This window comes from Antechinus flavipes, chromosome 2 (genome assembly GCF_016432865.1).
Source record: "Antechinus flavipes isolate AdamAnt ecotype Samford, QLD, Australia chromosome 2, AdamAnt_v2, whole genome shotgun sequence".
NCBI lineage: Eukaryota > Metazoa > Chordata > Mammalia > Dasyuromorphia > Dasyuridae > Antechinus > Antechinus flavipes.
This window is the reverse complement of record NC_067399.1, coordinates 278979201-278991555: the sequence shown is the minus strand read 5'-3', so window position 1 is coordinate 278991555 and position 12355 is coordinate 278979201. Positions and strand designations below refer to the sequence as shown.

At 37.9% G+C, this 12355-nt stretch overlaps 1 protein-coding gene across 2 annotated transcripts in view; it reads right to left on the bottom strand.

The window, feature by feature from the left end:
* The window catches only part of SQOR (sulfide quinone oxidoreductase), a 67775-nt gene extending 55856 nt beyond the window's left edge, over positions 1-11919 (bottom strand). The window contains exon 1 of one of the 2 annotated variants that reach the window (XM_051977268.1): positions 11803-11919. The gene's annotated coding sequence lies outside the window, so the exon portion shown is untranslated. Of the gene's footprint in view, positions 1-282; positions 381-11802 lie in introns of those variants that run through there. The other variant, XM_051977271.1, reaches the window with a different exon arrangement.
* Between the last annotated feature and the right edge of the window lie 436 nt (positions 11920-12355).

The window sequence follows — 12355 nt, the reverse complement described above, 5'->3', positions numbered from 1 at the left end:
AGCAATAGCTAAGCACTCTAGAGGTAGGAAAGCAAGTTTAACCGGTGCCTAAATGAAGCACCTGCTTGCCCCCAAGCTCCGGCTCAGACACACCGGTGGCCCTTCAGTGGGGGCGTATTAATTACACAGTTCGAATCCCCTGGGCTTTGACTCCAGTGAGAAGAGGGCGGAGTTGGGATGACAGCCCAGCCCAAAGGGATGAGATCGGTCTTCCAGGACGGTGTAGAATCCCCCTGCCAAATTACCCTCCCAGTTAGCAGTCGCCGACCCAGTACATCTTACCCAAGAGAGAGAGCAGCAGGTAGTAAGCCAGTAGGGGCGTTTGCAGAGCAACAGGGTGTCTCCTCCCCAGGGCCCGGGCAGCACAGAGCACAGAACTCCGCCCTACCTTCTGCCAAAACCCGACGTCAATGCCTACCCTGCCCTGCCCTTCCAAGTCCAGCCCAGCCTCAGGAGCCCGGGGGCGGTGGCTGGGAGGAAAGGACCTCGCTCTGAGGCACGCCACCTCACCTTGGAAGTTCCTACAGACGCCGGACCGAGGCACTTAAACGCCCCGGGACGCTAATTGGTCATCGGGTGACCCGAAAGACAAATACCTTCTTAACTGAGGGTCCGAGTGAGCCCAAGGCCTCAGTCTGCAGTTGTGTGACACACTCCCCACCCCCCAAGTTCGCAGCCTCCTGTAAACACACTGATCTTCTTCTTTCCTAGGAATAGGGCTTAAATTGCTGAGAAATTTCTCCCTGCACAAGAAGGCTATGGTATTGAGCAATGATGACAAGATTGAAAATATGAAACTAAAACTCAGTAAAGGTGGAAAGGGAGTAAAAGGTATTATATTCAGAGGTTTTAGCGCTTTTTTGTTTGCAGACAAAGCTATTGATCCAATCCCGTGATTCACCCGGTGCCTCTTTTTGTATCCCTAGCGGTTAGTATGGTGCCTGACACTAGTAGTTGCTTAATAAATGTGATTGACCTAGTGTAATAGATTGACTTTAGAAATTCTATAATAGGCTTTTGTTATTTTTGTTTGGGAAGGGATTTTTTTTTATCATGATTGTTATACGTAAACAGGGCAGGAGAGTTTATGGGCAGAAATAAATTATGTTTCTGCTTATTCCCTGATTCTTTATTCTACTGTCTGCAAAAAAGCCCAGATCTGTTATTCATCCTCTACTTTAAAAAAAAAAAAAATTCTGTAGATTCTACACTATTCCCCCAGCTATCATGGCACAGTTCTTTCTCCTTTTATAGACAAAATTCTAGAAAATACTATTTCCTCTTTTTGCTTCTACTTTCAATCTGACTTTCATTCCCATCATTGCAATGAAACTCTCTCTCCAGGGTTACTAATGATCTATTGCTAAATCTATTGAGTTTTTTCCCACTATCAGTCTTGTTGACCTCTCTAAGGCATTGACATTGTGGAATGGCCATCATTTCTGGATTCTCTCAAGTTTCATGATAACAATTTTCTTGCTATCAGTCAGCAGCCCCTTCTCTGTTTCCTCTGAGGGTTCATCATCCATGTCCCACCTTTTATGTGTGATTGTTATCAGGGCTCAGTTCTAAACTCCCTTTTCTCCTTCTTCCTCTCACTCCTCCTTTGTTTCTCCCTTCATTTCCTCCTTCCTCCCGCTTCCCCATTACTGTTTCTCTCTGTCTCTTTCTCTGTCTCTATCTCTATCTCTGTATCTCTCCTGTTTCTATCTCTCTGTCTTTCTATGTTTCTGTCTCTCTGTCTTTCCCTCTCTTCTGCTTGTCTCCTTCTCCCTCTCCCTGTTCTTCTCTCTCTCCCATCATCTCTCCTGATTTGTATTTGTAGACTATAGGACTATAGGAAAGACATAGGAAAATGAAAAATAATAGGAAGGAATGGGAGCAATCTATTGGAAAGAGAGATGGGAACAAAATCAAAATACCAATAGAGTAAATAGTAGGGGATGACATCAAGAAGTTGTGAGAAAAGGAGAAGGGGCAAAAAACAGATACCTAACTATGAATGGTCTTCAACTAAAAGTATAAAGGGAGGGAAATAAAATGAAAAAAGCTTGTGAGAGAAAAGATGGTTTAGAGCAGCGATTGTGGTAATTGGAAAAGAAAATCTATTAGAGGAGTAAATGGCACACTCTCTCTCCTGTCCGCTACCTCCACCAGAAAGCAGTGAGATAATATGTGAATTGAGATAATAAAAATTTGCATCCAACCCAGTCAGCACTATTAAGCGACTTCCTCCAATTAAAAACAGAAGTATCTGAAATATGACATTGGATGTGGATTGAAATCAGGCCTCAGACACTCACTAGTGTACAAGTAAGGGAGACTAAGTGACTTGACAAGGTAAATTGATGTTTGCCTCAGTTTCCTCAACTGTAAAGTGAGAATAATAATAGCACTTATCTTGCAGAATTGTTGTGATGATAAATGAGCTAGTATCTGTAAAACATTTAGTACAGCACCTGGCACCTACTATGTGTCATATATAAATTCTTAATTCCCTTTCCCCCTTGCCACATGAGTAGGTAATACCAGGGGAATGATGAAAATAATCTAGCATCAGGGTGTGACAAAGTAAAATATTAGAAAGTAGAGGAGCAAGGATTTGTTAACAAAGAAATAAGATTGGGAAGGGAGGGATATAGTATTAAATACCTCGTATTTAGAAAGTACTAAAGGGTAGGACGATTTTCTAAAAACTTAGAAAAATACTGAGCTAAAGAATATTAGAAGCTAATCAAGGTGAGGATAAATAGGGTTAGGAGAAGAAAGGCACTGAGAAAGAATGATAGGGGATTATAATCAGGTAAAACAAATTTCAGAAATGGGGGATAAATTTGCATGGCATAAATGAGAGGTTGCAGAGTAGAAGTCAGAGAGAGGGTTGGCAAGGGATGGTAAGCAGTACTTAAAGAGTGTAGTTCTAGGACCACTGAGTCCAAGAGTTAAAAGAGAACTTTCCATAGTCCTGAAAAGGATGCCCAGGGATGTAGTGTCATGATGCCAAGTCTCTGAGAGTGCCAGTCACTCCTCTGTTCTAGAAGCTTCAGAGACATCCCATTGCCTTTAGGATAAAGTGGATTCTTTCTGGCAATTAGCTCCCTATGCAATCAGCCTTCAGCCTATCTTTTCAAGCTGAGTACACATCTTTGCTCCTCATGTACTCTATATGCTTCACTGAGGTCAAACTGGCCTATTTATTTTTCTCTAGACATGATATTTCCTTTTCTTATCTATGCTTCCCCCCTCCTCTCCTACTCTGGGCTGCTCAGTATCCTCATCTCCAACCTTTGGAACTCCTTGCAACTCCCTTGCTATATCCTTAAAAAGAAAAAAGGGGAAAAAAGCCTTTCTGGACTCCCCCAATTCTAAGTACCCCACCCCAAAATATTATGTTATCTCCAGATAGGGACAAAAACATCTTCTGTTCTCATTCAAGTGAGTCAGTGTTACAATATACCAAAATAGGTCAGGCTTTATCAAACCCAACCAAAAACCTCAAAAAGGGGGATGGGGGAGGGAACAACACCCAGGATGATTTTTCAAAAATGGAAAGAAAAAAAAACAACTCAGGATGATTATTTTTCTTTGCTTTCCCTCTCCAAATGGGTTTTGGCTTTCTTGAACAGCAATCCCACAGTGGGTAGAGTATCGGGCCTGAAGGCAGGAAAACCTAACTTCAAATCAAAGATTTGCCTTTACCTTTGCCTCAATTTTATCATCTGTAAAACAGGAATAATATCTACCATAGTTGTGAGATCAAATGAAATATTTTTAAACATTTACCAAATCTTAAAGAGCTATATAAATGCTAGCAACAGCAGTAGTAATAACAGTAGTAGCAGTACTCAAGGGCTGAATCATCCTGCAAAGAGAAAGCATGTAGAGTAACTAGAGTCAACCTTCTCAAACCTACATTGTCTATCTACTTGTCTGTCAGGATTAATGAGTGAATGGGCCACGTCTGACTTTCCTTCTCCATCTTAGATCTCTGTTCCTTGATAATCCTTAGCTCCTGCTTAATCTTATAACGTTTACACATGGTCCAGAAACTAGTCCTCTTCTTTGCAAGAGTCTCAGAGAACTTAGTGTTGTCTACAAACTACTCTTGTCACCAATAAGGACAGATCACTCCACCACTGGCTCTCATTTTGAAACTCCAAGCTGGTTCCTGGCTGCTCTACCACTACGCCTCCAGCCTCAGCCATCTCAGGACCTCAGGATGGTTTCATAGTTCTACAGAAAGGCTTCAAAGATCCACAGGCTTTCTTTCTGATGATGGTGATTAATTATTTTTCAGTAGTGTCCAATTCTTCATGATCCCATTTGGAGTTTTCTTGACAAAGATATTAGAGAGGTTTATCATTTCCTTCTCTAGTTCAAAATACAGATGAAGAAACTGAGGTAAACAGAGCTAAGTGACTTGCCCAGGAAAAGACAACTAGTAAGTGTTTGAGGCTGGATTTGAACTTGGAGTCTTCTTGACTCCAAGCCATGTGCTCTATCCACCAATTGCCCCTTCCAGGTAACAAACTCCAATTTGTGAGGTTCCTCTCAACTTTGGTTCTATTTTTGTGTTTGCTCTTGCTTTTAAAAGGTTATATCTTACTGCAACATATTTAACATATATAGGACTGCTTGCCATCTTGGGGGGGGGGGGGTGGAGGGAGGGAGGGGAAAAAAACAAAACATAAGCGAGTGCAAGGGATAATGTTGTAAAAAATTACCCTGGCATGGATTCTGTCAATACAAAGTTATTATTAAATAAAATTAAATTTAAAAAAAAGGTTATATCTAAGATAAGGGCTATAACTGTCAATCAGTCTCAAACTCACTATTAATGAGGATGCTTTCTCCTTTTCCTTATATTTTCAATGGCAGAACAAAGATTGGCAAGAAGGGCTAAAGATATTGTTCAAAATTCTTATCCTTTATATATCTTTCCCTGGTTTTTAAAACCCATTTCCACCTTTCTTATACATTACTCCTTCCAGTTTCTACTATCCAGTATCCAATATCCCTCCTTACCTACACTTTCCTTCAGAGACTCCCAAACACCAAACTAGCTCTGGCAATGCAAGTGTAAATGTCATTATCAATGTGGACATCCATGGAAAGTATACTACAAAGGTAAGAGAACTTATGCACAGCATTCAAAACTTCACCACTGTGAAATTGTGTGTGACCTCATTGTTGTGTGCCTATGAAACCTGGATAGCATATCAATATCATGCCAGGAAACTGAATCACTTCCATTTGAATTGTCTTAAGAAGAGTCTGAATGTAAAGGGCTGAAACTCTGAGTAGATGCACTGGAATCAGACAACCGAACACTTAAGGCTAACAACTGATTGGACAATACTCTATTCGCATATGCTTAGAAAATGATCCTTCCCACTATTCTGTGCTGGCTCGATGTTTTAGGGTATACAGATAATTACAGGAGGGATTAGGGGGTGGAACAAGACAAGCCAGAGTCATTTCGGTGGTAGATGAGGAGGTTGTGGAGAGCTTGTATCCATTCCCTTCACTTCTACCCCTAAAGACCAAGAATAAAAACCAAGGACTTTTGTTTATCCTGACTCCGGCTGATTCTAAGGTAACCAGGGTGCTAACGCGGTCTTCACATCTGAAGATCATCTGGCAGAAGAGACTAGACACTGAGGTCCTTTCTCAAACTAAACTACCAAACATTCCAGCTCTACTGCAGAGAGCACAACTCAACTGGGCTGGCCACATTGTTTGAATGTCAAATATACGCTTGCCAAAAAAATTATTTTAAGGAGAAATCACACAGGCCAAATGCTCACAAAGTAGTCAGAAAAAGCTATCTAAGGACACTCTCAAGGTCCCTCAAGAACTTTAGAATTGGTTGTATGACATAGAAGACACTGGCACAGCATGGTGTGCCCTCATTAAAGAAGATGCTGTGCTCTATGAGCAAAGTAGAATTGAATTAGCTCAGAAGAAAAAAGAGATGCACAAAGTCAGAGAAGCCATCCCAGATGTTAATAGGAAGTATTTGTGATTGTTGTGTGGTAAGGAATTCCAAACTCATATTGATTTGATCAGCCACAGTCAGACACATTGTAACATGACTCTAACATAATGATGCCATTTTAGTCCTCTTCGAGAACAAAGGACAACAACCAGCCAATCCAGTGACACAGACCTTCCTGTTGTCCCTTATACATGACATTGTATCTCCCAACTGCAAGCATTTTCACTGGCTGTTCCCCTTATCTGAAATTCTCTCTCTTCACTTCCTGACCTCTCAGGTTTCCTACAAGATTCCGCTCAAATCCTAACCTTCTGGAGGTTTCCTGACTCCATCATCTCCATTGCCATACCAGTCTCTTCCTTTTGAAAATATTTCCTTATCTTGGATATTCATAGTTGTTCACTTGAATAGAAGCTCTTTGAGGGCAAGAGATGTTTTGCCTTTTTTATATCCCTAGCACTTAACATAGCAACTGACCTGCATATAAATTAATAGTTAAACTTTTCATATCTTGGAAGTATAGGCACAATACCCCCATAATCTGGAAAATCAACAGAAAATGTTTTGACTCTTTTAGTACAAGAGAAGGTTTGTGTTTTTTTTTTCCTTTTTCTTTTATGGGGTGTTTAAAGTATCTTATTGTAAAATTTGGGTTAAGTATTTGATCATAGGCTATATGTAGGTCAGTATTAAGTAAAAATATTATATGAAAAAGAACTTTTTCTATGTTGCCTGCTGGTCTTTGATTGCCTACTGCAATTTCAACAAAACTCCCCAAAATTCCCATTTAACTTCTTTAGCCAACCCACAATATATCAAAACTTCAATAGGGAAAGTCACAATGTGGAAGAGATAACTGTAAATGTTTATTGGTTTAACAGTTTTACCTGGTAAAGGATCTCAAGAGCAGTTTTTAGCAAATTTCAGAGTTGCTCTAAGGATCACCCTGACCTGTCAATAGTGATTTCTAATATAACTAAGAAAAATACAACAGAGTTGAAGTGGAAGATCAACCTCTAATTCTGGCAACTTTATTAATGTTTTTCCTAATTAGGGCAGATAGATGGTTAAATGGATAGAGCACTGGCCCTGGAGACAGGAAAACTTGTGTACCTCAGACATTTAACACTTACTAGCTATGGGACACTGAAAAAGTCACTTAAATCTAATTGCCTTGCAAAAAAATAAAAAATAAAAGTTTTTCCTAATCTTTGATTTTGAAATTGATGTTGTCCTTGGATGAATAGCATTTTAAATTTCTCTTTATTGAACACTTCTATTTTCAGAATGCTGTTTAATTTTGATGGTTCTAGAAAACATCTTAGCAATTTTTAAAACTACAGTGATCAAACAGTATTATGATATCAAAAGTTATAAAACTCCAATCCTACATATTCTCCCCCTTGACTTTAAATTTGGAGTAAGAGAACATGAGTTTGAATCCTAACTCTTTTACTAGCTGTATGATCTTACACAAGTCACAAACTCTCACAGTTTTTTTATCTGTAAAATGAGCAGGTAAAACCTGACACACCTTTAAGGTTCTTTACTTAAATCCTAACTTCCTTACTCTCTTTTATTGTTATTCATTGTTGTTATTTCAGTCATTTTCTTGATAAAGATACTCGAGTGGCTTACAATTTTTTTCTCTAGCTCATTTTACATAAGGAAACTGAGGCAAACAGGATTAAGTGACTTGCATAAGATCACCAAGCAAGTGATCTTATGTGTCTAAGGCCAAATTCCTGATTCCACACTCAGTACTCTATCTGTACCACCAAGTTGCTCCTCAACTCTAGTATCTATGCCATTTATAGTTACTATGTATCTAGCTACTGTCATCTTTCTTATTATCCATTTTCAAATTTCTTACATTGGTCTGTAGATTCAGTATCTATATTTACTTCCTGACCTCCTTTGACTCTTGCAATTTGGCTTCTGCATTCACCACTCTATTAAAATTGTTCTCAAAAGTCACTGCTGGGGCAGCTAGTTGATGTAGTGGATAGAGCACCAGCCCTGGGCAAGTCACTTAACCCCAATTGCCTCAGCCAAAAAAAAAAAAAAGTTATTGCTTCCATTTACTTTCCCCTCTTCAATCAGGCCTCTGAGACTAGTCACCAATTTAATATTCCCAAAGCACAGATCTGACTATATCACGCTTTTGCTCAAAAAACTTCACTGACTCCCTATTTCTAAAATATCTACCATGTGCAAGATACTGCACATTTTGTTAGGCACTTAAGATACAAAGACTAAACAACCTACTCTGAAGTCTACATTCTACTGAAGGAATGTAACATCTCTCCAGATAAGCAAAAACAAGCTCATTTCAAGTGGAAGAAAGCATCATCACCTAGATTTCCCTACAGAGGTGGTATATTTGATGCTTTGAAAGAAGCTAAATACCCTTCCAGTCAGAATTGAGTAGAACACATTCTAGACTTGCATTTATGTGGGAGTCAGAAGGAGCACAAAATTTGATGAGGGTTCAGATTTTAGGCTTTTAAAAAACGTTTCCATGTTTCAAATAGTTATTCCAAACTTAATGTTTAAAGTCCAAGTTGTATAGAAAATTTGTGGAAGCCGTTTAATATTGTAGTGACAATCAATGCACATACCAATTATTGCAGAGTCATAAAGGGAAGTAGAGACAAATTCTGGTTAAGTCAGAACCTTAGACAGGAACCAGAAAAAGACACTAGATGGCAGTGTAACATAAAATCTACTTGGCTCTTTTGATCTGAAAATACTACATTGTATATGATCCTATTTTCCAATTGTCCATATTGCATAACTTGGCCCTTTATGATGTCCTTAGCCCTTTATGATGATATAATTAATCATCTTATTTAATTGTTCTGTGCTTCATAAAATCTTTAACATCTATTAATACAAAAACTAATCTTATTTGATGAATGAAATAGTATTTAGACTAACATAGCATTACTTCTTCTCTATGTTCTATCCTAACAAAATGAGTGTGATGATTTTCTGGTTCTTTTGGCATCACAACTGGGTTAATCTAATGAAAACCAGGGGAAGAAAAGATACAAGGATCAATCTCTAAAGATTAAAGGCAACTCGGCTCTCAGCATGGTGATTGATGAGCCAGATTCAATCCCTTCTGCCACTCAATGACTGAATGACTTTGATCAAGTTATGACCTTTAAATCAGTTACCTCCTCTGTAAATTAAGGATACTATTTGTATCATCTAATATGGCATATAGATAGTAAACTAAACTTAGCAGGGCATCGAGGTGATAAATGGAATAGTGCATCAAATCCTGGAGTCAGGAGGACTAAGTTCAGATCAAGTCTCAGATACTTACTAGCTGTGTGATCCTGCTTTTGTGTGTGATGCTTTTGTCACATACTAGCTATGGGGCACAGGGCACCAGTCATTTAATCTCTCAGTGATCCATATAATTCTACAAGGCTTCAATTTGAAGATGAGATGATAATTTCTAGTCTGCTAGTCAAGTTTCTCAACAGGAGCTCTTTATACCAATCAGTGTAGGGATTTGGCTGGTCCAAATCTACCTAGTAGGGTTATTGTGAAGACTAGATTGTGTAAACTGCATTTGTAGCATTAAAAGCACTATATAAATGATTATACATTTGGTTTGCAATCTCAGACAAAAGTAGGAGATCTATAGAAATGAGGATCAACAACTGAGTTTGGAATTTTGTCATGATGTTTGTTAACTCAACAAGCAAACTGTCATTTTTCAAGATAATTATGTCTCTCAGCTAAAACTAAAATCTCACATAACTAGCTAGGTTTTAAATTTGATTTCAGCCACCTACAAAGAGAATTTAAAAGGACTTGATGTCAAGGAAGGGACAGAAGTACTTTTTGGCTCTGGCTTCAGTGTATACATTATGCTATATCAGAGTACTATCATAACCTTGAAACTCACAGTCCAGAATGAAGAAGCTGGTCATGATGATGGCTCAACCCTGGAGAGTTCAGATACAAGGGCAAGTCTATAAGTGGATTGTGACTTGGGAACTAGTGACCAAGATAAAAGCAAGTATAAAGAAGTCAAAATAATAATAACTGAAAATTGGAACAAGGCTAAATACACATCTGCAAGTGCAGCCAGGCTTAGGAGTTAATAAAAGATTAAGACTAAACCCTTCGAGGGCAATTTAGGTCATTGGTAATTATTGGGACATGTTTGTTCTAGTCATTTCTAGAGTCAATTGTCCATTCTAATCAACTGTCCATTTTGGAGAAGTTCAAGAAAGCAGTGAAGAATGCAGATTAAAAGTAGCTCAAGTACAGGGGAAAGTTTTGTTAATGCTAGAGGAATGAATAGACAGCTAACAAGAAAGCCTCTGAAAAGAACTTCAATTCTAGCACAAACAGAAAAGGTCCAATTCAGACAAGAGATTGCTTTAAAAACCTTTCCAAACATTATATACTTCAACAACAATACTATATGATGATCAATTCTGATGAACGTGGCCCTTTTCAACAATGAGATGAAATAAATCAGTTCCAATAGAGCAGTAATAAATTGAACCAGCTACACCCAGCAAAAAAAAACTCTGGGAGATGCTATAAACCATAACATAGAATTTCCAATCCCTATATTTTTCTCCACCTGCATTTTTGATTTCCTTCACAGGCTAATAGTACACTATTTCACACTCTGATTCTTTTTGTACAGCAAAATAACTGTTAGGACATGTATGCTTATATTGTATTTAATTTATACTTTAACATACTTAACATGTATTGGTCAACCTGCCATTGGGGAGAGAGGATGGGGGAAGGAGGGGAAAAATTGGAACAAAAGGTTTGGCAATTGTCAATGCTATAAAATTACCCATGCATATAACTTGTAAATAAAAAGCTATAATTAAAAATAATAATTAAAAAAATAAAAATAAAAACCTTTCCATATGCTTCAAAATGAATAATCCCAAACAAGTTGTGGGTTGGATTGGTAGTATTGGTGATGGTAGTGACAGTGTTGTTTTTAAAGTTCAGATCACATTTTTACCATGTTTAACATACACTGAATTACTTGCCATCTAGGGGAGGGGTGGAGGAGAAAGGGGAAGAAGAAATTGGAACTCAAGGTTTTGCAAGGGTCAATATTGAAAAATTATCCTTGCATATTTTTGAAAATAAAAAGCTTGAATAAAATAAAATAAAGTTCAGATCACAAAGAAAATCTGTTAATTGGCAAAAATCTCATTGTGCCCAGTTGTAATAAAATAGACTACAGATTACAATATAACTACAAGTATAGAAAAGACACTATATAGTCAGCAGATGGCAGCAAAAGTCATCTATTATAAGCCAGTCATAACCTAAATTGGTAACGAACCTAGTCACAAGCCATTGGGTTAAAGGACAGAACTGTTCCCACTGCCATCCCATATTCAAAAGTCTCCTCAATCATCTACTGGGACTACTCCATGGCTTTCCATCCCATCAGCATTTCTGTCAAACTATTTATTTTGCCTAAAGTTGATGGATGTTATAATGTAAAATCTAGTATCTCTATCTCAGTTGGAGAGTAGTTTCTTTGGAGCCACTAGAGTCTGTTTTGGTCCCTGAATCTCCAAAAAAAAAAAAAAAAAAAAAGAGAGAAAAAGAAAAAGAAAAAAAAAAGCTATCACACCAAAAAATAACACAAAGAGTTCATTTTTCCACTTCCTAAGTAGAGGGCAGAGGTGGCCTGGAAGCAGAGATCTGACCATAATAGCATTTCTTAAGACATTCCAAGTTCATATATAAAATTGTAACTTTTATAATTGTAATACCACTCATTTGGTACTTACATTGTAGCTATTTTTTCACATATACATTTCATGTCTCCTCAAATAGATTTAAATTTGGGGCCCTCCAGTTCTTATATCATCTTATATTTTTCATATCACCCTGAAGACTATATAGCACAGTATCTTGGATATAACTAGCAGCTCAATAAATATTTGATTATGATGCTAAAAGCTTACCTCATCACTGCCAATTCATTTGCATATCTCTTCCAATTGGCTAGTAAAGCAAGTCTAGGATAATGGTGAATCCATGAAATGTATCAAGTCAATTTCAGCTTTGATACATTTCTAAACTGGGCATTAAAGGCTTCCTGAAATATACTTTTGAATATATTTAGTCTGAGAGGATGGGTAACATATCAGAAATTCATCAGGTAGATTGTATTTGTCATCAAGTTGTGCAGAACAAGATCAGAACTTGCCATTGTCACCACAACCTCCAGACTTCACTCAGATTGTTCTTTTATTCAATTTTAGGCCATGTAGCAGCGACTATTCTTAGTATGAGCAAAAGTCCCCAAATACCGCAGAATCTTTTGGTCTAGCTGAAATA